Raw genomic sequence first — 27,886 nt, 5'->3', positions numbered from 1 at the left:
TTCCTTCCTTCCTTCCTTCCTTCCTTCCTTCCTTCCTTCCTTCCTTCCTTCCTTCCTTCCTTCCTTCCTTCCTTCCTTTCTTTCTTCCTTTCTTCCTTCCTTCCTTCCTTCCTTTCTTTCTCTTTCTTCCTTCCTTCCTTCCTTCCTTCCTTCCTTCCTTCCTTCCTTCCTTCCTTCCTTCCTTCCTTCCTTCCTTCCTTCCTTCCTTCCTTCCTTCCTTCCTTCCTTTCTTTCTTTCTTTCTTTCTTTCTTTCTTTCTTTCTTTCTTTCTTTCTTTCTTTCTTTCTTTCTTTCTTTCTTTCTTTCTTTCTTTCTTTCTTTCTTTCTTTCTTTCTTTCTTTCTTTCTTTCTTTCTTTCTCTCTTTCTTTCTCTCTTTCTTTCTCTCTTTCTTTCTCTCTTTCTTTCTCTCTTTCTTTCTTTCTTTTTCTTTTTTTCTTTTTCTTTTTTTCTTTTTTTTTCTTTTCTTTTTTTTTTTTTTCTTGGCAGTGTTCCCAGAGAAAACTTTCTTGCTTCTTTTCATTTCAAAGAAAGTGAGGGGGATATCACTGAGGTCAGAACATCTCATTTTTTACCTGACTAGAATGCTTTGGACTTCTCTGACTTTTTTCCACTTTTTTTTTCCTTTAATACTTTTCCCCAGGTGGTTCCCTTCTAACTCTCCCCTCCTTCCAGCTTTTTAGCTTTCTCTTGTGTGTAATCTTAACCTATTTAATTGTAAATTCTCTGACAGATTTGTTGTTCAGTTATTTTAGTCATGTTCAATTCTAGTGGTTTGCCATTTCCTTCTTTAGCTCATTTGCACAGATGAGTTAACTGAAGTAAAATACTTTATATGACTTTCAAGTTTTCATTTCAATGATTCTTTCCAACAGCATGAATTTTACATATCAGCTCTGATATTAACTATGAGACCATGGGCACTTAACTTGCTTGAGCTGCAGTATCTGTAAAATGGGAAATGTTTTGGTAGAAATTTTTTTTAAATGATGAGGAAACTTAGGCCCCAAAGTGGTTAAGTAATTTGCTTAAGGCCACATTGATCCTTAGCTCTTTCCCTTTTAGTGTGACAAAGCTGATACATGTAGATGTAGATAGACATATGGATATTTAGAGGTAGATAGATATATGGGTATTCTCAACAAAATGAAAGTTTAACTCTTCTATAAATAGTGATGGTCAACATCAAATTTTTCCTTCACTGAAAAATGACTAGTTAAATTTGCCAAGGTAATTTTATGCTAACTCCAATGAAATGAAAGGCAGAGACTTATTTTGCTTTTCTTTGTCTCTCTGTGCTGAATACCTTGACACATAATAAGAATTTGAGAGATTATAGATTTCATGACCTCTTTTTTTTGACCATAGATAGTTCATATACTTTTATTTATGAGTAATTTAGGATGGTTGAAATTACTATAATCTGCAACTCTACTTTTCAATCAGATATAAATGTCACAAAATCTAGCCTTAAGCTTCTTATGAATTCTTCCTACAGCCCTGCACAATTTCCTATGCATTGGGCTGATGCAGATATAGCGTATTTTAAACCTCTTATCTAAGAGAACAATGCATCTAGAAAATCTCAGATTATTTGCTTTTGTCTAATCAATGCAATTTCTTACTTCATTTACATATAGATTTTTCCATTCTTATTTATTGTTTCAGGAACTTTAATGTGAGGATGTGAGTTTTAGAACTTTGGGGACTGCACAAAATTGGCTGGCCAGTTAGACTTATTGGGGAACCAACTCTAGGGTTTTGACCTTCTTGAACAGGATACTAATAATAACATACTGGATCTTAGAAATCATTTAGCCTAACTAAAGTAGATGCAGAAGATTTGTCCAGTGACACACAGCTAATGGAAACAAAGCCAGCATAAGAACCAATGTCTTCTGAGACAGGGATGATATATGAGAGAAGTTAAAAAAGACTTGTCATACTCAAATTGGGAGCAAAACCTGTATTTCCTCAGTTTTCCATGTAATCTGTCCTTTTCCTGGGTCAGTCTACATAATGAAAACTTAAAATTGTCTCTGAAGTGTGATCACATTCTTAGCACTTTAGATATGACTCACAGCAGATGTCCAGTCTATCAAGGTTCACTTTAAAGAAAAAGGCTCTTTGTAGGTGGAGCCAGGAAAATGGAAAAAAAATCCAAAGATTTATGACAAAATGATGATAGATGTATCTGGATTTGAGAAAAAAAGACATTTTATCTGGATGAAAGCCCATCTGGAAAGCTTAAGGCTTTGATAGTTGGGACATGCCCCATGAAAGATTTTTTTTTCCCAAATTAAAATTCTATCCAGATCTCATTTGATAGCTTATAGATATACTGTTTAACATCTTGAACTGAACTGATTTATATTGAAAAAATATAAGATAAATGTATTTAATGAAAAAAAAGAAACACACACGCTTTTTTCCTTCAAGGCTAACAAATCACAGATGGGTTCTATCAAGTCTGGAAATAACCAAAACCTATAAAGTTTCCCCTGTAAGCTAGTTGAAAACAACATTCTAATAGTGGATTTGATTATTACAGTCATAAACTATAGTAATTAAAACTACAGATTTTGTCTAGAGATGTGGGTGTCTATTTGGATATTTGCATTTCTCTAAATAGACCCAACATTGTAAATAAACTATTAAGGTTTTCAGAGCTTATTCATCTGGGTGAGATATTGAGTTATTAAGGATAATTAAGTAAATAAATTAACACCAGTACCAGGATAGAAGTGTGTATGTATGTTCTTTTGCAAAAATAAAGCTTTTAATAAAAAACATAATCTTTGTTCTTCAAACAAATTGACAACTTCCCAATTAGAGTACATTCTTATAGTCATACTAACTGAACAAGTTTCTTAGACAGGTTCATTAGTATTTGTGTAAAAGTCCTCTCTCTTGGAGACCTATTTGGTCTAAGAGGAAATATGAGAGCAAACCAATTCTCAAGAAATAAGAAGGCAGGAAAAATAAAAAGATATAATAATGCTATTTAGGTTTAGGGAGAAAAACTTTAAATTGCCAAATTCAAACAAATGTATAGTTATTTGCTACTAATGAGTTAAAGTGGAAAAAAATAGAAAACCTAATTGTATATGGGAATATTTTATAAGATATAATCAAAGGGTAGCATAAGATTAAAATATGTAGTTTAAAACACTCAATATTAACTTTAAACTGGAATCAAAACTTTTTATTGTTTAAAAAATTCTTATATTTTTGTCAGTTAAAAAATTCTCAATTTCAAGCTATAATTAATAAGGTGAGATCAAAAGGGATATAACCTTGATCTTGTGGCATTTCTTTCCAGTCATAATCAGGCTGAGCCAGAGATCTCATGAGACAGTCTGTTTTCATGGTATTTTTCTCAAACTGTTTCATCTCAGCAGTTTCTAATTAGTTTTTGAATTTCAGTTGTTTAGTTTAAATTAAAGGAAACAATTTGGACTTTGAGACTAGGATTTAGATTTTAAAGCCTTGACACAGAAACCTTCCTGCCACTCTTTGCCAATGACTTATTAATTACCACATTAGTTCCTATTATTCCCATGACCTATAATGGTTTGCCCTCCTTCCACAACTCATGTCCATCATAATTTTGTAGGCCGAGCTGATTAAATTCCTGATTTCAGTAGTATTGTCTTAAGTTTATATTTAGTTTGCTTCCTCTCCTTCTCCCTCTTCTCTATCTATTGTATATTTAATGATAAGGGGCAGTCTTAAGCTAGAATAGTAATTTTTGGGGGTGTCAGGAAGATATAGGATCAATTGGATGAGTGATTCCAGGTAATTTACTAAACTTGTAAGTGGCTTAGATAAATATTTAAAATTATAATTGTAAAATAATTGCATTTGTGAAATGAAAAAGGGAGTTTCTCCAATAGGCATTCCTAATATCAGGTCTATTATAGATCACATATCTATATATGTATATACACATACACACATTTGTTTAAACATGCATCCACAATACTATTTGTGAATATATCTACATATATATAGGCATCAAACATGGCTTAGTGGATAAGTAGCTAGTCTTAGAGTCAAGAAAATTCTGGTTCAAGGTCTTGTTCTAAAATATTAGCTATATAGCTGTGGGCAAGTTCCTTCAGCAGATTTTTACAACTGTGTTGCTGAGCAGTAGCTTATCTGCATTGGTAGGGCATGTTTCTTTACTATGAGTTCCTTATACTAATGAAATAATAAGTCTGGACACTAAAAAAAAAATAGTATAAAGGAAATGGCATTCTACTTGTAATCATAAGACCCACACTGCGTTTCATTCCAGACTTTTTTATACTAGCTATATGGTCTAGGACAATTCATTTAGCTTTTCTAATACTGTTTCCTCATATTTAAAATGAGGAAATGTTAGTTTTTAATTTTTCCTTTAGACATGGCTATAAAGTAACGTGAGGTCATTATGATGGAAGTACTTGATGCTGGGGTTTTTTTTTCTCCCCATAATTAATATATAAATCACAGTAGAAGTGTCTCTCTGCATATTCCTATTCTATTTTATTGGTTTTTCTTTGTATGATGGGCAGATAGGTGGCAGAATAGAGAGGTGGCCAAGTCAGGAAAATTTTGGCCTCAAACATTTACTGATAATGTGACCCTAACCAAGTTATTCAAACTGTTGTCCTTAAATTCTTTAAATATAAAGTGGGGATGTTAGCATGTATTCCACAAGATTTTTTGGAGGAGTAAATGAGAAAGTATTTGTAAAGCACTTAGCATAGGACCTGACCTTCTAGTCACGAAATAAATGTTTACTCCCTTCTAAAGAATCTGTTTTAGATTAAACTCTAACCTAAAGTATAACAGAGACCCTCCTCCCCCTTTTCTTCTTTGTCTCCTTTATAATTATATGGCAGCTTTATGGTAAAATTCCTTTATAAAATATAGTTTTCAATCAGTCAGTGCATATTTTTTATCCACTTGATATATTTAATTTTTTTGATAGATTTAACACCAACATTCATTATAAACATGAAGTTCTCAACTAATTAACATATTAATTATGATTTATATGTTTATGTAGATATAACAGTATAAAAGGAATATTTAACATGTGTTGATAGGAACCAGATAATGGGATTAAAATTCACATTATAGACATGATACCAAAATTTTTTCATCTGGAATTTAGAATTATAGAAATAGGGCTGCATGGACATATAATAATTTAAGGGAAGTTCTTTCCACCTAAGAGAACCAGGAAATATTGATAATGAAGAGAGACTTCTGTTTAAATTATGAAAATTAAAATTTACCCATAAAAGGGAATGAAAACTGTGACATGGATAGAAGAGAGCGTATTATGGATTCTACAGAACTGAGTGGATTGAACAAACATCAGCACAGAGAAATGCAGGAATTATGTTTCTTACTAGAAATTTGACAGATAATTAGATAGCAGCAAGAACCATTTATCTTCACCCCCTCCCACTATAGTTAGTTAAGAAGCATTTATTTAATCCCTGTTATCCTCCAGACATTTTAGTAAGCACATGTACAAAAAATTAGCAAAAAAAAAAAGGTGCTTGTCATCAAGGATCTCAATTTTGCTGACTGACGAATGGTTTAATAGAAAAAACAAAAATACAACAGTATATGCAAGACAATGTAAATGATAGATAATCTCAAAAGGAAGATATTGGAGGTGGGGAGTATATTATGGAGGGAGGAAGGAGAGCATGGAGATAGAAAAAAACTTTCTACTTCAATAAGGCAGGATTTGAGTTGTCTTGAAGAAACTAGGAAAACTGTACATACTTAGATATGTAAAAGTAAACAAACAGATTTATTTAAAAGGCAATTAACCAGTGTTCTAGGTACATAGTGAATTCATATAAAAATTGGATTGTCAAGTCCAATTTTTGTGAAATTTTAAATTTGTTTTAAAAGTTCAAATTTTGACAATATGTAAATTATTCAATCTTTTACACTGATACATTTATTCATTCATTCTCTCTATCTAGTTATCTATCTATCAGTTGATTAATTTGCCCATGTATTTTGTTCTGGACATGGCAAATCATTTTTGTAGAAATACACAATGAGAAAATTCCCTTGGCAACTCTTTAACAAAGTCTTAGAAAATTGCCTAGGGCATTTAGAGGTTAGATGCATGGCATAGGATTAGGATTATACAGATAGAATGTGTCAAAAGTAGCACTAGGCTTTCATGATTCTAAGGTCAGGTTTTACATATTATGTAATGTCTCCCTTTTCTTAATCTTATTGTTTTTTCCTTTAACTCTTCCTCCAAATGTAATTTCTCTAGTATTCCTATATTTACTAAATTATACTGTTGTAGAATAAATGTTTGTATTTAATATAATCATTTCATTTATTAATACTGAAAAGCTAAATCTTGCTTCTTACTTAGGTAGCAACACACACATACACACACATTTTGGTTTAGTTATTTTCAGTTGTGGTCATCTTTGTTACGCAATTTGGGGTTTTCTAGGCAAAGATAATAGAATGGTTTGCCATTTCTTTCTCTAGTTCATTTTGCAGATGAGGAAAGTGAGGTAGAATAGTTTAAGTGACTTGCCTAGGATCACACAGATAGTAAATATCTGAGGTTAGATTTGAACTCAAGTCTTCCTTGGTCCTGGCCAATAACTCTGTCCATTGCACAACACACACACACACACACACACACACACACACACACACACACACACACACACATATACACATGCACCATGAATCATCCCCACACAGAACCAGAATCTCACTAAAACCATCTAGTAGTAGCAATAGCACATTTTAGCCTGTTTACTCAGACACATTATCTAGTTTCTAAAGGATAATCTAAACCAATTCTACCATATTAAAACTATGCAAGTTTTTCAATGGCTTAAATATTTTTGTAGACATTTTGTTATAAACTACTAAATAATTATGGACACAAGTTTATCGGGGTTCTCTTTATGCGTTGGCTACATGGGGAAAAAAAATCCAAACAAACATTATTTCAAATATAGCAGCTAATTTTCTTGGAAGATAGGAAATATATTATGGAAGAAAGAATAAAGAGCAATGTGGCAGGAAACATGGATTTGATTATTTTCTAAGGTACTTTCTACTCCAATATCTTTTGTCTATGCCATTTTAATCTAGTTTTGTCTCTATAAAATGAACTTTAGAACATTACATGCTTTTATGTTTTAAATTGTCTAACATTTTTCTCTTTTGTATTTTTATGCACTTCCTGAAAATTGAATAAGTTTTGTTGTGATTGTTGATTTTTGTGGTATATAGCCAAAATCAGGGAAAATTTTGAACATTTGTTGATATACTTTGAGGTAAAATGAATTATTCTTTTCAAACCATTTCCAAGACAATAGATTTTTCTATATAATTTTATCTCTCCTATATTTTTTTTCTCTTAGAATTTTTATATAAAAAGAGGAATTATTGATGAGAAAAATATTCTTATTTGCTAAAGGAAAACAGGTCTCTAACTGCATATCATTCTTTTTATTTTATAGTCAAATTTTTGAAAAAAAAGTTTTTCATCTTATAAAACAAAAATCTGATTTTTGTGCCATGTTTTACTACATGTAATTCAGTAACTGTTTTGCATTATATTTTGAAAAATTTGATGAAGAATTTCTATTCTACAAAAAATTACTCTAGAGTATGTATTCAAAGAATCTATTAAACTCAAGAATGACTCCAGTGACTTCTTCTTGAATTACATTGTTCAAATCAGGAATGGGGTGGGGAATATCATAGAGGAAGTACATACAAAGAAACATTTATAATCATGTTCTTGAAGATTTTACAATATCTCTAACAAGATAAGACCCCCAAAAATCATGACAGGCAAAACCATTGGATTATACGAATTAGATGAAAAATCAGTGTAGATAAATATTGTCATATTTAAATACTTGAGAAATTCAGGGTCAATCAATAAACATACATTGAGTACCTAATATTGTCAGCTAATGTTTTAAGCTCTAGGGATATAAAAAGGGGAAAAAGAAAGTGCCCATACTAAAGGAGCTCATAGATAATTAGAGAGAGATATGAATATACACAAACAAGTTAGATATAATTTAAAAGGGAATAATTAAAAGATGTAAGGTAATAAAATTAAGGAGTAGGAAAGGCTTCCTGAATAAAATGGGATTTTAATTGTCACTTAAAATAAGGAAGGACATAGGAATGAGAATGGAAAAAATTCCGAATCTGGGGGACATCCAGAGAAAAATCTAAATCTGAGAGACAGAGTATTTTATTTGTGAAAGAGCCACAAAATCATTGCATTAAAAAGTATTTGTCAAGGAATAAGATGTAAGAAGACTGGAAATGTAAAGTGTCTGTCAAGAGGTAAGTTATGAAAGGGTTTTGCATGCCAAAACAGAAAATTTTTATATTTGATCCTGGAGGTTTATTGATTAGAAGTCATCGTCAGATTTGTACTTTGGGGAAATCTTTTTGTGGCTGTATTGAGGATGGATTGGAGAGAAAGGAACTTGAGCTAGGGAAGCTCACTGGCAGATCATTACAATAGTCCAGGTATGAGGGGATGAAGACCAATATCACAATAGTGGCAATGTCACGGGAGAGATGGGGAAGTATTGGAGAGATGGTGCCAAAGTGAAATCAACAGGTCTTGGCAACAGCAGAAAGATGGGAGAGGAGATTTAGGAAGAAATAGAAGTTTTAGTTTTGGTAGAGTATTGGAGTAGATAGCAATTTTAAAAATTATCTTTCTTTTCTTCTTCTAGATAACAAGTTCAATAAGACTTAATAGTTTAACAGACAGCTAAACTTGCAATGATTTTCCTGGGGGAAGATTACAAGTACTCTACCTTGAATTCCTCAACCTGCCAAATGCCCAGTGCACAAATTCCCCTTGCAACTCTTCAACTTGACTGAGTCACTAAAAGGTTTTATGACTTGCCCACAATCACAACTAGAATATGACAGTAATAAGATTTAAAACCAAGTTTTGTTGACTCCAAGTACATGCCTCAAACACTATGTCATACTGTTTTTCAGTCTCCTTTTGTAATGCCAGAGAAACTGAGGCAAGATAGAGACTAGATAGTTTTAATATTTTATTTGAAAGGGAAAACTTTACTAGGACCAAATGGATCCATGGTTTGGTCCCAGGGCTAAATGAGACTATTGTCTCTAAGAATCCAGCATCCAGCAGAGAATGTGAGTTCTCAATGACATATTTCTACACAAAGGCACGGGGATGAAGTCCAAACTCTGGTGAATGGGAATCTCCAGGCAGGAACCATTAATCCAGTTCTGACAGGTTAGGGGGTAGGACTATTAATTCTTTTTTTTTTTTTTTTTTTGAAAGTTTATTTTTTTAATTATAGCTTTTTATTTACAAGATATATGCATGGATAATTTTTTTTTTTAGCATTGACAATTGCAAAACCTTTTGTCCCAACTTCTCCCATTCTTCCCCCCACCCCTTCCCCCAGATGGCAGGTTGACCAATACATGTTAAATATGTTAGAGTATAAGTTAAATACAATACATGTTTATACATCCATTCAATTATTTTGCTGTACAAAAAGAATAGGACTTTGAAATAGTGTACAATTAGCCTGTGAAGGAAATAAAAATGCAGGCAGACAAAAATAGAGGGATTGAGAATTCTCTGTAGTGGTTCATAGTCATCTCCCAGAGTTCTTTTGCTGGGTGTAGCTGGTTCAATTCATTACTGCTGTATTGGAATTGATTTGGTTCATCTCATTGTTGAAGAGGGCCATGTCCATCAGAATTGATCATCATATACTATTGTTGTTGAAGTATATAAAATGATCTCCTAGGATCATTAATTCTAATGAAGTGGGAGTTAAGAAAGTGTCTGGCTAGAGGCAGAATGTCTGAACTTCCCCTTGTTGAGTTTACACATTGACAATTTATAACTTTAGAGTAAATAACCCTGAGATATCAATCTTAATGAACCAGAGTGGGAGGGTTGCAACCTAAGGGGACTGAGGCAGAACAATTTAGAGAAACTGAGGCAGGATCTATTAGAGAAATTTAGGCAGGACAATTTAGGGAAACTGAGGCAGGACAATAAAAGAGAATTGTGGCACAACATTTTCCTAAGAGGATGATGCTCCAGAGTTAAGAAAATGATGATTGTATTTTATCCTGGTCAGACCACATCTTAAGTATTCTTTTGAATACTGGATGCTAATTTTAAAAAGGATATCAACATTGAGAAAAATATGTAGATGAACAAAACTAGAGTGATGATATGTTAGGTTCTTACTAAGTGCTAATGAGATAATGAGATATTAGGTTCTTACTAAGTGTTAAGTCAGTACTTAACAATTATCTAGTTCCGGCCTTTCCTGGTAGTTTGACTTGTGAATTCCTAAGGAAGAGCTTGTGTGCTTGGGAGGAGCAAGCTCATTGGTTGAAGTGGTTCTTCCCAGAAGCCCTTGCATTATCCCACGCCCATTCTCTGGGAGGATAAAAGAGGACAGAACTCCAGAGATAGAAGAAGTCTCTGTGCTACATCAGGCTTGACGCGGCTCTCTGCAGGAAGGAAAGTCACTTCTCTGGACGACAGTTAAAGGCAACTGTCTGGAGACAACAGCACGCTACAATTGGCGCCCAACGTGGGGCTTCTATCTTGACTGCATTGGTTTTGTTTGTGAAAAATCTTTTTAATATTGTAATCAAAACTGTCCATTTGATATTTTAAAATATTTTCTAGTTCTTCTTTGGCCTTCTTCATAGATCAGAAAGACAGACTATTCTCTATTCTCCTAATTTACTTACAATATCACTCTTTATGTCTAAGTCATGAACCCATTTTGACCATATCTTGGTATAGGATGTTAAGTGTTGGTCAGTGCCTAAGTTTCTGCTATATTATTTTCTAGTTTCCTTAGCAAGTTTTGTGAAATAGTGAGTTCTTATCCTAGAAGCTGGAGTTTGGGGGTTTATCACACACTAGATAACTATAATCACTGACCATTGTGTCCTATGAATTTAACACATTACATTGATCCACTGCTCTGTTTCTTAACCAATAACAAATGGTTTTGATGACCTCTAATTTATAATATGGTTTTAGGTCTGGTACAGCTAGGCCATCTTCCTTTGCATTTTTCTCATTAATTCATTTGAAATTCTTGACATTTTCTTCTTCAGATGAATTTTGTTATTTTTTTCTAGCTCTTTAAACTAATTTCTTGACAGTTTGATTGGTATGGCAGTGGATAAGTAAATCAATTTAGATAGAATTATCATTTTTTTATTGCATTAGCTCAGCCAATCCATGAATGCTTGATATTCTTTCAGTTGTTTAGACCTAACTTTATTTTTGTGAAAAGTGTTTTGTAATTGTGTTCATATAGTTCCTGGCTTTGCTTTGGCAGGTAGATCCTCAAATATTTCATATTATCTACAGTTCTTTTACATATTTTTTCTCTTTCTATTCTCTTGCTTCTAGGCTTTATTAGTAACAGAAATGTTGATGATTTCTGGAGATTTATTTTGTATCCTACAACTTTGCTAAAGTTGTACGTTGTAAAGTTTTTTAGTCGATTCTTTAGGATTTTCTAACTATATCATCATATCTGCAAAGAATGTTAGTTTTGTTTCCTTGTTATTCCAATTCCTTCAAATTATTTTTCTTCTTATTGCTAAAGCTAATATTTCTAGTACAATATTGATTAATGTTGGTAATGGGCAAACTTTGTTTCACCGCTGTTTTTACTGGGAATGTTTCTAGCTTATTTTAAGCACATATAATGCTTGTTGATGATTTTAGATGGAAACTACTTATCATTTTAAGGAAAACTCCACTTATGACTTTTTCTAGTGTTTTTAATAGAAATTGGTGTTGTTTTTTGTCAAATGTTTTTTCTAGACAAGATTATATTTTATAGAAATTAGAGTAACATATCTAACTTGGTTTAAAATAATTAGTTTCATAAGTAGAGTATGAGGGAATGTGAAGCTACATTACAGTTTATGTTAAAAAAAAGTTTACAATGTAAACTTAATTAAAAGCAACAATGTAGTGTGGCATTGAAAACACAATATAATTCTGAGCTATATTAATGGATCCATTATTTGAAAGACTGAAAAATGATAGTAGTATCTGATCTCTTCCAATTACATATTGTCTTATTTTCAATTTTAAGCTAATTTTAGGCTAAACAGTGACACACTGGAGAAGAAATAAAAGAGTATACCTAGGAAAGTGAAATTCTTTAAATCATGTTGTAGGAAGGTTGCTTAAAGGTAATATTTATATAATAGTTTTCTTCAAGAACTTAAAGAGATATTATATTTAAAAATATGAAACTTGCTTCTCTTAATCCAAATGATTGGAATGAGATTCAACAAGTAGAAACATTTCAGTAAGGTAGATTTTAGGTTTATTTTAGAAAAAAAAACCTTTCTAATATTTAGTACTATCCAAAAGTAGCATGAAATGAAGTTTTCTCTTTCACAAGAAGTCTTTGAAAGGAGGCTAAGTAGCCAACATCACTATTCTAAAGGGATATTCTATGTAAGGATAGGTTGGTCTATCTGATTGATATCTGGTCCCTTCCAATGTTTAACTACTTTAAGCTTTTATTCAAAGTAGTCCTATAAGTGCATTTGGTTTGCAAATTTAGTAATAAATTTCAGAGATAGATACATAAGGAACAATTTAAGTATTTCAGAGAACTGCATGCCATTCTTTTCTACTCAATAATTTTTGTTAATAAAAGATACTATTTATTTAATGCTATAAGGTTCACAAAGCCCTTTACAAATATCTGATTTGATCCTCACAACAACCCTGTGACAAAAGTGCTATTATTAACCCCATTTATAGAGAACAAAAATGAATGAAGGAGAGGTTAAGTGACTTGTGCAGGGTCACACCACTAGTGAATGTCTGAAGCTGGATTTATGTTCAAGTCTTTCTGACTCCAAGCCTAGGGCTTTATGCACTGTACCAACTAGTTGTCTTACTGAGCACGAGATGGGACATTAGACCATATTTGTTCTTTAGTCAAATCTCTGATAGCATGACCAAATCACCATGCTAATAATGATTCCCATTTCTCCTCTTCATTATGCCCATAAGCAATTTATATGTTCAGTATAGATGGCTAGAGCTAATGAGAAGGGCAGTCTTAGCTAGTTGACTCACACTGTGCTCTCATTGACTTTCTGATTGTGAAAGTTGTTTAATAGTATTTCACTTAACCATTCTTGCCATTTAAAACTTTTCTTCTACAAAGTCATCAAACTGTGCATATCCTTTGATCCAGCATTGCTGCTATTGGGCTTATATCCCAAAGAAATACTAAAGAGCGGAAAGGGACCTGTATGTACCAAAATGTTTGTGGCAGCCCTTTTCATAGTGGCTAGAAACTGGAAGATGAATGGATGTCCATCAATTGGAGAATGGTTGGGTAAATTATGGTATATGAAGGTTATGGAATATCATTGTTCTGTAAGAAATGACCAGCAGGAGGAATACAGAGAGGCTTGGAGAGACTTACATCAACTGATACTGAGTGAAATGAATAGAACCAGAAGATTGCTGTACACTTCAATGTTGTATGAAGATATATTCTAATGGAAGTGGATATCTTCAACATAAAGAAAATCCAACTCACTTCCAGTTGATCAATGATGGACAGAAATAACTACACCCAGAAAAGGAACACTGGGAAGTGAATGTAAATTGTTAGCACTACTGTCTATCTACCCAGGTTACTTATACCTTCAGAATCTAATACTTAATGCGAAACAAGAAAATGGTATTTACACACATATATTGTATCTAGTTTATATTGTAACATATGTAAAATGTATGGGATTGCCTGTCATTAAGGGGAGGCAGTAGAGGGAGGGAGGGGATAATTTGGAAAAATGAATACAAGGGAAAATATTATAAAAAATTACTCATGCATATATACTGTGAAAAAAATTATAAAAAAATAAATAAAACTCTTCTAATGCAATTATTTTCTTCTAATTAAAAAAGTCCTGGCTCCTCTCTCCTAAACAGCTTTGTGATATAAAATAAATTGTTTATATAAATATTGGCATGGAAACTATCTTGAACTATCTATCCAATAATATAGAGTATTTTCTTTTAATTTTCCTTTCAAATTAGAGTGGCTTAAAGACTGGCTATACTAAAATTTGTTAAAAAATGAGGAATTTTCCAAAGCTAATTTTGACTGTAGGTGGTTTCCCATGTATTGTACTGAACTGAGAAACTAAATGCCCTAAAAGATGCAATTCCATTGTCTTCTCTAGTCCATAATTTTAGCTTTCATATTTTTTGGAAGAAAAAAATTTGCCATTTTTTATTTTCCTGACTACAATTGCCTACTTCCATGTACTCATTCCTGCAGCCCCATCTTATTCATGTCTTTATTTTACTCTTCCCTCACCTTTTATTATGGCCAATCTTTACAACTGATAAATTAGAATAACCAGTCAACTTATTATCAATTGGTCTTTGTTTTCTTCTTAAAAGCACAGAAACCTGGTTTCTCTTGGGATTTTTTTCACATCTTTGGCCACTTTCTATAGCACTGGATATTTTTTGAGTCATTGCTTCATTGAAACTAACTATTTCTGCAATAAAGTCTCTTAATAGTTTATTCTATCCTCATTCAGCTATCGATGATATTTCTGAAGTGAATATTTGACTTTGATCCTCACATGCCTCAATAAAATCTAGTGGATGTCTACGTTCTCCAGGATTAAATATAAAATTCATTTGGCATTCAAAGTCCTTCATAATTCATCCTTCACCTACTCTATTTTTCCATTCTTCTTACACTTTACATTTTTCTGTCTTTTTATGTGATACAGTGACACTGACCATCTTGCTCTTGCTCACCTAAGACAATCGACTTTCTTACTAGAGACATTTTTATCAGCTGTGTCCTATACTTGGGATACCATCCTGTTTCATTTCTACCATTTAATTTTTCTAGCCACCCTCAAATCTTAGCTAAAATCTCACCTTCTACAGGACACTTTTCCTAATTTATCTTAATTCTAGTGACTTCCCTTTATTGTTTATCTCCCATTTATCCTGTGTATATCTTGTTTTACATGCTTATTTGCATGTCTCCCACATTAGACTATCAGCTCCTTTTTGATTTATAGAAAATTCAAATAGAAAGTGAATAGACACAATTGAATATTAGGTATACACATAGTTTATCACCAAAATTAATTATGATTTCTATGGGAATATTCAAGGAAAGGTTGCAACTATAATATAATATCTTATCTAATTTGGATTTTATAAAAGGTCTAATGTCATATCTATCTTCTTTGTTGCAAAGTAGTTTAACTACTTATATGACATTATAAAACAAAACCATCTTGTTTGTAGTAATATTTTAGGCAGATTTAGCTTTTTGTAAAATGGATCAATTGTAATTGTGATTTAATGTACCCTTTGCCCTAAATGACTGTTTTCCTAAACAAGTAAGCTTCACTAAAAGTATGTCTTATGAACTGATATCTTAAAATGAAGAATTTTTGACAACTTGAAGAAAAAGAATTACTTTATGTGAAGAGAAGATTTTTAGTTGAAAATAAGTATAGAAGAATTGCACATTTTAAACATATATTGAATTTCTTGATGTCTATTAGAGACTTTACTTCTGAGAATTGCCATGTATGGCATGTTAGCTAGTAGGATGGACCCAAGAGATAGAAGGGAGTTTGGCCTTTGAGGCAGGAGGTTGTGTCTTATATGTGTTAGATTTTTTCTTAGGACGCAGCACTAATTCCAGGTGTCTCCCTTTTGTGGGTCCACCTACACAGTGCTGAGTGTGCTAGGCACTAGAATAGTACTACTTGTGGATAGTAAATATAAATGGCCAGCTTTGACATAGGCAGGAGAAGGATGTGGAGAAAAGATGAGAGAAGCAAAGATGTAGAGAGATTCAGGGATACAGAGAGAGAGATACAGAAACGTATATACACTTGCTCTTGCTTCCTGCTAACCCCTGCTGAGATTATCAATAAAGAAAGGCTGTTTGGTACTTTTAACATCGATCTCATTCCCATATCTATCAGAGGAAGATTAGAATGTATGGCCCTGGCTATCAGTAACCTCTTGGAGTGTGGGAGCTTAGGGATGTTTAGGGAAGGAGGTGGAAAGAGGTATAAGGAAGGAATGGAGAAAATCTTGGAACACAGCATCTTCCAAGGATGTGTTGAAAACTATCTTTGTATGTATTTTTGAAAATTAAACTCTATTATTAAAATAAAAAGTGAAAAAGAATGTACATAGTCTAAAATTATTATTTTTCAGTATTTACAAAAAAAAAAAAAAAGGAAAATACATATCGATATGGTGGTAGACCAGGTTGGAGGAAGGAAAACAGATTACCAGTGATAATGTAATAAGTAGGAGACCAAAAAAAAGGTAACTAAGAGTCTTACATTTTATATTCTATTGACTTTGAAGGACTTGTTCTACACCAGTAAGTTTCTGAATATGTTAAAATATCACATGGAAAAACAGTAATAAAGGTCCTATCTTAATAAAATACATTTGTTTTAGAAAAGTGTGCCTATCTTCATTATATATAATCTATGTAAACTTAGCATTCTTTGTAGATATGCTTTAAGCAGATGTTAGGCAGTCTAGACTTATGATTTTATCAATGTAGAGAACTTCCCAAATGGAACAATTTTCCACTGATATTGATCATTATTGTATTTTAAATTTAGAAGCCAAAAGAATTATTTAAGACATTGAGAGATATTGAGAGACAATTAAAGATAAGCTCTTTGAGGTCAGGGACTTTTTTTTCTCCTGCCTTTTTTTTTTTTTTTTTTTTGTATCCATGGGAGTAGGCACAGTGCTTGTCACATGGTAGGTACTGAATATATGCCTATTGATTGACAAATTAATTGTTTGAGAAATTAAATAGCATGTTCATGGTTACAACTAATGTGTGATAGAGACAAGCATTAAATCTAGGTTGTTTTTTTTTTTTAATTCCAAGAACAGCCCTCTTGGTAGTCCTTGAAGCATATGGATAGAACTATATCTTTCATCATATTTTCCTACTATTAGATGCATTTTGAAGAGTTTGATAGGAATTTATTTTTCGCAGTCATTGTAATCAATTGGAATGAGATGAATCATTTCTTGAAACATACCTTTGTAATCACTTCATAATCATTATTGGTTGACAACTTTTCAATACTGTAGGCTCAGCTTGGGTTCCAGAATTAATGAAGTTCTTCTGGATTTTTCCTGTAAGCAATAATCTCCTCTTCTTCTAAACTGAATTGAACAGATGGGTAAATTCCTTGTCATGAACACTTGTCTTGTAAATAAATCAGTTTCTTTAAAAGCCAAAGTAAATCCATAATATTTTAATAATAAACCTCATAATGAACCTTCAAGTGTTCAGGGAAAACAATATAACAAATATAAGCCATTTGTTTTCCAGTTACACGGGATCTGATAGCAAAGTAAAGTCCTCTATAATGGGATATTACTGTACACTTCATATTTGTAAAACAAATCCATTGTACCTTTCTATATAGAAATTCTTTTACATTTTAAATTAGTGTTTATTTGATTGATTTGTGTTTTTTTCTTCTTAGAGATAAATGCTAAGCTCCTAGTGGATAAATGATCTGAAGAATTGCATCTGATTGCTTTTGAAAAGATGTTTTTATAAAATTGCAGTTTGTCTTACTAAGCAGGAAATGCGCTGATCATGCAGTTAATGTTTGATCATACCATTTAGCCTTCTAGTCTTCTGTGAGGAATTTTGCTAATTATAAAGATACTCAATTGGAATGTGAGGAAATTTAAAACACAAGGGCATAAATAGATGTGACCAGGAGATTCCATGGTCTAACTTTATTGCTTATGAGACTTCCTTGAAGTTCTAGAAGTATTATAGAAAAGCCCCAAGGAATTAGTCACACTTATATTTTCTTTCATGTGTGATTGTTATAACTGAATGAATTTATCCTTAGTCATGAAAGCTAGCATTTTATATTCAAATTTTTTTATACATAGCATATCCATTATTCTGAGACCATTGAAAAAAAACTCTTAAAATTACTTTTTTAATTTTATTTAACATTTTTATTTTTGCCAAATACAAGTAAAACATTTTAAAAAACATTTGTTTTTAAATTAATAATAAATAAAACTCTCCACTGAATTTCAATCCTCCCTGGCGCCTCTGGGTGGAAAGGTCCAGAAGCCTCCAGCACTGCTGCTGATTCAGAGGTCCCACCTCCAAGATGTTGGAGTCCCAGCTGGGGCCAATGCTAGAACTGGAGCTGCACTAGTGCAGCTTGTGCTGGGATTGCATGCTGGGTTTCCACTATAATTGCACAGACCTTTTCTGCTGAGTTTTTAGGTCCTCTTTGGTGTCTCTGGGCTGAGATATCTGAAAACCACTAGTATTGCTGCTGATTCAGAGATCTGTCCCAGAGTGGGGCTTGGGTCCAAGTGCCCTACGTTGGTACTGCACTTTGGAATCCTACCCTGGTGTCATAGACCTTTTCTGCTGAGTTTCTAAGTTGCCTTTGGTTGAAAAATGTTCTACTCCATCTTTTGGGGTGTTCTGATGCTCTAAAGTTTGTTTAGAGTCATTATTTAAAGAAATTTGGAGCAGTTTGGGCGAGAGGTTAGGCAAGTTCCTGCTTTTACTCCACCATCTTGGGTCCACCTTCTTCCCTTGATATTCTTAACCTTTTGTTCTAGGTGAATTTTGTTATTTTTCTAGCTCTGAAAGAGTAACCTTTGGCAGTGTGATTGGTATGGCACTGAACAAGTAGACCAGTTTAGGTAGAATTATCATTTTTATTATATTAGCTCCACCTATCCATGAACAACTGATATTTTTCTAAAAAATGACTTTATTTGCATCAGAAGTATTTTGTAATTGTGTTCATATAGTTCCTGGGTGCATCTTGGCAAAATATTTTATTTTGTCTAGTTATTTAAAATGGAATTTCTCTATCTCTTGTTTCTGGGCTTTGTCAGTAATATACAGAAATGATGCTTCTACTATTTTATATCCTACAACTTTGCTAAAGCTGTTGTTTCAAGTAAGTTTTTGGATGATTTTCTAGGATTCTCTAACTATATCATCATATCCTCTACAAAGAGTGATGAGTTTATTTCCTCATTACCTAATTTCTTTACATTTTTTTTTCTTTTCTTATTGCTAAAGCCAACATTTCTAGTACTTACTGAATATTAGTGGTGATAACAGGCATCCTTGTTTTCACTCTGATCTAATATTTAGAATGCATCCAGCTTTTCTCCATTACAAACAATGCTTGCTGTTGCTTTTTTAAAGGAACCTCCCTTTATTCTTATGCTCTCTAGTGTTTTTAATATGAATTGGTGTTGTATTTTGTCAAAAGGTTTTTCTGCATCTATTCAAAGACAACATTTCTAAGCTCCCTTTGCTTTATCTGTCCATCCCACCTGGTTAAAATCCTAAACTGAATTTATTGAAGAGAGTATAATGTAATCAGATGTATGCTTTAAGAAAATCATTTTAATAGAATGATGGACTAGAGATTCTGGAGAAATTGGAGACAAAGAGTCCAACAAACTGGGTATGGAAATAGTTCTCTGTTGAGGAAAGGATGGCTCTCAATATGGTAACAGTGTCATATGAAATGAGGGAATGTATATAAAAGAAGTTGCAGAGATAGAATTGACACAGAACAGCAATAGATTGGATTTGGCAATTAGATGATTAAAAATTTAGTAGTAGAACAATGAGCTTTTAAGTTAGACTGCAAAGAGTTAACAGAAGAATGAGAGGAAAAAAGTGGAGATAGCCTTCTCAAGAAGTTTGGACACAAAATGTAGTGAAGATGTACTATGATAGGTAGAAGCAATAAATACTGAAACCTTTCTGAGAATGCAGGAGATTTGAACATGTTTCTAGTTTGTAGGGAAATTGAAAAGGCAATATTAAAATAAATGGGAGAATGCAAATGATATGGTAATTTTTCTGGAGAATATAGGAAGGAATAGGGTCACTTGTGCATGTACAGTGGTCTGCCTTTATAGAAGAAGAAGGCTATCTGTTCACATGTTACAGGGGTGAAAGAGAAAACTGACAGAAGACAATAGAGTTTTGTAAGTGAGAAATATAAATTGCTTTCTTTGAAAATAAGGTTCTCGGCTAAGAAGACAAAGGGAAGGGAATATCAAGGAGGATGAATAGGATAGGAAATGTTGTTACATTCTACTCAGTTCTATACTTTACCCAAAAGACATATGTAGATTCTCACGAGTGAAAGATGAGTTTTGATAGGAGATCACCACTACTGATCAGTGCAACAACCACTAAGTATTATTTTGAAGGGTAGCAGTGTAGAAACTTTAATGTCCTGAATATTTTTCTACTAAGTTATTTGCTTAAAGTTTGTATGGCCATGAGAGAACATCTTGAATTCTTTGAATGGCTTTACTGGAAGTTTACTCATAAAATAAATTTGACATCATCTGCCTAATAATCTAACTCTATACTTTTTATAGTATTATGCTGGTTGGGATATTACAGAATATAATAAATTACTGGAAAAGAAGCACAAATTCTTTTTTTTTTAATCCCCATGCCTGGGAGAATGTCAATTATGCAGTAGGAACATAAGAAATATTTATTGAATTATTCTAATTCTGGTGATAACTTCAGATATGGAGTCAAGTGACATTCATGACAAATTATACAATAGTAATTATCTATTATCTATAGTAATGAAATTATCTACAGTAATGAAAAGTGTCATATAAATCAAAATTAGTAACATATCTATTACAAATTTTGCTCTTGCTTAGAATTAGAACTGCAAAAGAATCAGTGATAGTTGCAAAACACTGAAAAAGTCAATTCACAAGGTGTCAAGGAATGAATTGGAGGTGACAAAGTACAAATAAAAAATGTGGAAATAAAGATCAATCTTTCTTTCAATTCAAAGATAATGCAAAAAACTTCCAAGGACAAATACCAAATAACACTTGAGATAGCTTTCATTTCTAAAGTGTCTTGCTTCTCCCAGAGACCTGTGTCATCTGCTAGACATATTGTACCACTATGTAGTGAAGGATACTCAAAAGAATGACATGCTTGGGGTTGCTACAAAATCAACTCTCTTCTCCAAAAGGTAAAGTCCAATATTCTTGATGTTGTAGCTGTGCCTCTTATTTCTCCACCTCAGCATTTGACTTGGTTTAGGAACTTCCCTTCTATCTTCAGGATGCCTGATCTGGGGATCCTTCCTACTTCACCATTTTTATGGACTGTTTCTGTGACCTAATCCATTTTATTCTCTTTTCTGGGCTCTTGTGGACTTTGTAGATATGTCATTGTCTTTCTTTCTTTCTTTTTTTTTTAATTTAATTTTTTTCTCTCTCCCTCCTCACCTTCTTCTCCAAGAGGATAATCAGTCTCATGCAGATTATATATGTACAGTCATTTTAAACATATTTCCATTATTAGTCATGTTGTAAAAGAAGAATCAAAACCAAAAGGAAAAACCATAAGGAAAAAAAACAACAAAAAAGTGATGATAGTATGCTTTGATCTGTGTTCAGATGCCATAACTTTGTTTAGATGTGTATAGCATTTTCCATCATAAATTTTTTGCAATTATCTTAGATCAATGGTATTTTTGAAAAGAGGTAAATCTTTCCATTCAGCATCAGTTCATGTAAGTCTTTCCAGATTTTTCTGAAGCCCTTCTGCTCATCATTTCTTATTGAACAATAGTATTCCATTGTCACTGCCATTCTAAGGTTATCTTCCATCTCTGGAAAGAAATCCGTTTTGCCCCTGATTTTCCATAATGACATTTCTAGGTTTGAAAGGTTTTCTGACAGGCTTTGGGGGAATGTACCAGATCAAAAGGATCAAACACTATAATCTGAGTAAAAGTCTCTTTCTCAAGGTAGTTTCTGTTCATAGTTGGTTCTTATTCTTTAGCAGATCTGGATTCTCTTTTTTAAAACTAAGTTCAAAGATAGAGCACAGATTCAATGATAGCCATTGTTTGTCCAGCCTTCTTCAATGGCCAAAGAATAGTGACAGTCCTTATATATTACCATATAAACCTTAAATGAGGCATTATTATAGATTTAAACACTTTATATAGGATGAGATATTCAAAGCTAGTTCAAGGTCTTTATCTGTTGGCCATGTAAATTGACAAGGTTAATCAATGCCATTCATTAGTTTTGCAGCAAATTACTGGACTTTGAACTATGAATGGCTCATAGTTTACTGGACCTTTGAAAACAAAGGCTGGAACATAGCTTTTCTCCAACCTTAGTCACAAAGGACAGAGGAAATCTTTCTAGTAGTCATTGGTATTGAATAAACCCATTAACCATATTTTCCCAGTTTGGGCAGCACAATGGATATTAGACCTAGAGTCAGAAAGATCTGAGTTAAAATCCAGTTTCATACATGTTTAACTTGAGTGATCCTGGAAAGTCACTTGACTTCTCTCTGGATTGTTTTTTTTTTTTTTTTAATGTGAAAAGTGGCGAATAATAATTCTCAGGGTTTCTGTGACGATCAAATTACACACACACACACACACATACACACACATACACATATATGTACATACATACAAATATATACACACATACACACATTTGTGTAATCGCTTTGAAAATCTTAAAATATGTAGTTGCTAGCTATGCTGCTGCTGCCATTTTAATTGTTTAGTTTAGACATATGTCACTCCCCAAAAGTTTGTGATATACAAAAAAGATTGATTTGGGAATTAAGTCTCAGTGAAGTAGCAACTGGTACATTGTCTCCTTACTAACATATCTATCTATCTATCTATCTATCTATCATCTATCTATATGTGTATACACACACACACACATACACACACACACACACTATTCTAACACCATATGACACCAGTCATATACTGTAACTTATTCAGCCAGTCCCCAATTGATCGGCATCCATTCAGTTTTCAGTTCTTTGCCACTACAAAAAAGGACTGTCACAAACATTTTTGCATATGTGGGTCCCTTTCCCAAAATGGTAAATTCTTGAAGGGAAATTCCTTTGTTCTCCCAAGCTATCCTTTCACTTTTCAGAAATATCCTTAAATAATAATTTCCCTTCATTAAAAGTCATCTATTTATTTGTTTTTATATTGGTTTCTCCCATCTGCATGGATTTGGCTGCAGTATTGATTAGGTTTTCTCCACACAAGACAAAATATTCTAAGCCAAAATTCCCATAGTTCAGGTGACCAAGGTCTCTGGCTATTCATCCAGTTGTATTAGTTCCCAGATTTCTCTGAGTGCCTTTTGTAATCATTGATAAAACTCTAACCTCTTGCTTCTTCCTTCAATGTACCAAAAAATTAGAATGTTTACTTATATTAACCTTTGTATATATTAAGTCTCATGTGCCCTACTAACTTTCTTGCTTAAATCCCAGAAAATCTTATTGATCATTGCTTTTTCTCAGTTCATGGCTGCCAAATTCATTAATATATTTAATAGCTTTATAATGTATTTTACTCTCTTGTATTCAGGGATTATCCATTATTTTCTCTATTTGTTTCATCCATCCCAATCAAAAGTAACATAATTTGAACTGATAGTTTCTTAGCAAAGGGCTCTCCTCCCACATGTTAAGCTGTTTTTAAAAATAGAGGGAAAAAAGGCATTCTAACAACCTCCTTTTATGTATCATAGTTTTGATCTCTAATCTAATGATTCTCACAGTGTGATCCGGAAAATCTAGTTTTTAATTTATAAACCCTCTGAAAAGGTTTCCTTTACAGAAGGTCTACAAAACCAAAATTAGTTGTTTATTTCTAATATTGTAAATATTTTAAAATATAATCCATATAAACAAAAACTCTTTGAAAAGATCCTCAATAATTTTTAATAATATAAAGCTACTGAGAACAAAAACTTGAGAATCTAGACAATGGAAAGATAATTCAGAGATGGCAAAATATAGACAAAATTCATTTATTAATTAATATAATAAATAAAATATATTCACAAAATATTATTATAAGCTTTTATTAAAGTATATTAAAAAGTATTCATGATGAATGCCCACATTGCATATATTGTAGGAATGTAAGAATTGTTCAATTTAATGGAAAATTAGCCAAGTAAATAATGTCTATAAGTAAAACAGTAAACCTCATGATTATATTGTGATGCACCAAAGCCTTTTATTAAATACAGCAACTATGTTAATAATACTGACACAAAGAAATGAAATGATCTCTTTTGTAAATAAAATAAAACCATATCAACAATTAGTCACAGTAAAAAATATGGAAATGTTTTTGATAAGATCAGAAAATAGATATCTACTATCTTTAATTGTATATAAATGTTAATTATAGACTCTCGATTAGGAAAATAACTTTCATAAGGAGACAAAATGATCTTTATTTGTGGTTGTTTTACTGTTTTGTATTGAAAACCTTAAGGAGCCAAAATAATATATAGCTTTTACAAAGTTGTAGAATACCAACTAAATATACCTCTTCAATATATTTTCACAGAAAAATCTTTGGAAAGAGGAAAAATACAACAAATCCTTGTACAAAATTTAGGCTAAATGTAACAAGACATAGTGTGTATATGTGTATATGTGTGTGTGTGTGTATATCCAAAAGATATTTTCATAGAAATATTTTAACAGAGAAGTAGTCAGTGCTAATTACTAAATCATGCTCATATGATAAAATGTCAGTATTACTCAAATATGCATATTTAATACTGTTCCAATAAAATTGTTGATATGCTTTTCAAAATTAAAAAATATTGAGTTCATAAAAAGAAATAAAAAGTCAGACATGTGTAGAGAAAATTAAAATAGGAAAGGAAGTATAATAGAAAAGAATTTCAAATTTTATTTAAAAACAATTATCAAAACTATTTGGCAATGGTGAATAATAGGGACTGAGGTTAATGGAATACATTAGAAAAACATGAATAATTTATTCAACTGTTCCTCAATTGATGAGCATCTATACTTTTCCAATTCTTCAATATAACAAAAAGAACTACCATAAGAATTTTTTTGTTTTTCTTTTGTATTCATGAGTTCTTTTCCTCTGTCTTTAACAGCAATCTTTTGATGGTTTGTTGCTATAATAGTAAATAGATATTATATCTATATCTATCTATCTATCTATATACACATATCTATATATATATAATTTATCAAAATGACAGTTCAAAGATAAGCACATGATGTCTCTTCAATTATTTAAGTCTGTGTTTATTTCTGTAAAAATTTATAGTGCTATTAATATAAATTCCATGTGTGCTATAGTAAATGAATTCCCAAATATTTTATATATTATACAGTTATTTTGAATAAAATTTCTCTTTTTATTCCAGCTGAGATTTGCTGAGATTACATGTACATGGCTTTTATAAATTTATTTTATATTGTGCTACTTCACAGAAATAACTAATTGTTCCAATTAATTTTAGGTGATTCTCTAGGGTTCTCAAAGTGGGACATCATTTCCTTTATAAAAAGCAATAAATTTATCTTCTTTATTACTTTAATTTCTTTTCTGATCTCATTGTTATATCAAGTATTTTTTTTTTAACAGAAAGGAAGGTATTTTATTAATCCCTCCTTTTATTTTCAGAATTTCAAATTTGGTAAAAGGAAGGAATTTAGATCAAAGGAGAATTAGAGAGCATTATAAAAGGAAAAAATAAGACAACTTTGATTACAATGAATTAATAAGTTTTACACAAATAAAACCAATAAAAACAAGATTAAAAAGGAAGCACAAAGTTGTGGGAAAAAATCTTTACAACCAGTGTTTCTGATAAAGGTCTTATTTCTAAAATATGTAAAGAACTGTCAGATTTACAACAATATAAGTCATTCCCCAGTTGATAAATAATCAATGGATTTGAACAGACAATTTTCAGATGATAAATTAAAACCATCTATACTTGTGTGAAAAAATGTATCAAATCTCTATTGATTGGAGAAATGCAAATTAAATCACCTCTGATGGACCATCTCCTACATTTCAGACAGGAAATGATAGGAAAATGACAGGAAAAGGTTATGATAAATATTGGAGGGGATGTGGGAAAGCTGGAACACTAATGCATTGTTGGTGGAGTTGTGAAATGATCCAACCATTCTGAAGAACAATTTGGAACTATACCCAAAGGGCTATTAAACTATGCATACCCTTTGATCATCAGTGCCATTACTGGGCCTGTATCCCAAGAAAATCATAAAGAATGGAAAAGGACCCACATGGGCAAAAATGCCTCTAGTAGGTCTTTTTCTGGTAGAACAAAATTGGAAAATGAATAGATGCCCATCAATTGGGGAATGGCTGAATAAGTTATGATATATGAAAGTAATTGAATTTTATTCTATAAAAATGATGAACAAGCTATTATAGAAAGTCCTAGAAAGATTTACATGAACTAATGCTGAAGGAAACCAGCAGAACCAGGAAATCATTGTACACAATAACAGCAAGAATGTGCAATGATCAAATATGAAAGACTTGGTTCTTCACAAGGGTTCAGTGATCCAAGGCAATGCAGTTCCAATAGAGTCTAGATAGAAAATGTCATCTGCATCCAGAAAAACTAGGGTGATTGATTACAAATCAACAGATACTTTGGTCATTTCTTTTTTCTTTTTTCTTTTTCTTTTTTTTTTTAGTTCTCATCCTTTTCTTCTTTTCCTCTGATTTTTCTCTTCCATCATGATTCATAAAGCAATGTGTATTAAAAATAAATTTACTGAAAAAATAAATTATATTTCAGTTTATAATTGCTTATACCTCTTTATTTTTTAAATGTTTTATGTATAAAAAATATGTTGCTGAACTCTCCTTTCTAATCTGTTCTAAAATCACATCCAGTTTTGGGGAGTTTTCATTTTATTCATCTTCACAGCTATGTTTTTAGATTTCTTCCTCTCTATTATATTCTTTTACAACTTTCATAAGTTATTCTTTTATGCTCTGTCTTCTAAAATTTAATAATTTTTTTTATCACGACCTTAATTATATTTTCTCCCAACTCTTTCATTGTTGTTTTTCAGTCATTTCTTATTCTGTTGCTCTGCTTGGGGTTTTCTTGGCAAAGATATTGAAGTAATTTGCCATTTCCTTCCTTAGCTTATTTTAAAGATGAAGAAAGTGACGCAAACAGGTTTAACTGACCAGTCTAGAGTCACACAGCTAAGGAACAAGATTTGATCTCAGGTCTTTCTGACTCCAGGTCCTAGCACTCTATCCATCATATTGCCAAGCTGCCTAAGGCAACTCCATTTGATTCTGTATGTTGTGTATCAAATCCATTCCCTTGAGAAATCATTTTTCTTCTCTTTTTAACTAGAATCAGATAAAAAAGAGGATTAATCTTTTGCAGTTTTAGTAGACACATTCACTTTCTAGGCTCCCTTCCTTTTCCTTCTCACTATTTTTCCCATTATTTCTATTGAGATCTTTGACTTTCACTTTTCTAAATGAGTTTTGTTATTTTTCCAGTTCAGTAACATAGTCTATAGTTTCTATTTCATTTTTGTTATGACATTCAATAAGTAAATTAATTTAGATAACATATTATTGTCATTTCTTATATCTTTTTGGCCTATCTATAAACAATACTTTTTTTCTATTTTAAATTTATAGTACCATGAGGATTGTTTTGTTATAGCGTTAATATAGTTCCAGTATGCATCTTAATAGACAGAAATCCAATTTTTTTCTACATTCTTTAGTTATCTTAAATTCATGTGCCACAGTTCCCTTTTATTGTCCTGCCTCAGTTTCCCAAATTGTTATGCCTCAGTTTCCCTAATTGATCCT

This window comes from Sminthopsis crassicaudata, chromosome 1, assembly GCF_048593235.1.
Source record: "Sminthopsis crassicaudata isolate SCR6 chromosome 1, ASM4859323v1, whole genome shotgun sequence".
NCBI lineage: Eukaryota > Metazoa > Chordata > Mammalia > Dasyuromorphia > Dasyuridae > Sminthopsis > Sminthopsis crassicaudata.
This window is presented reverse-complemented; position numbering follows the sequence as displayed.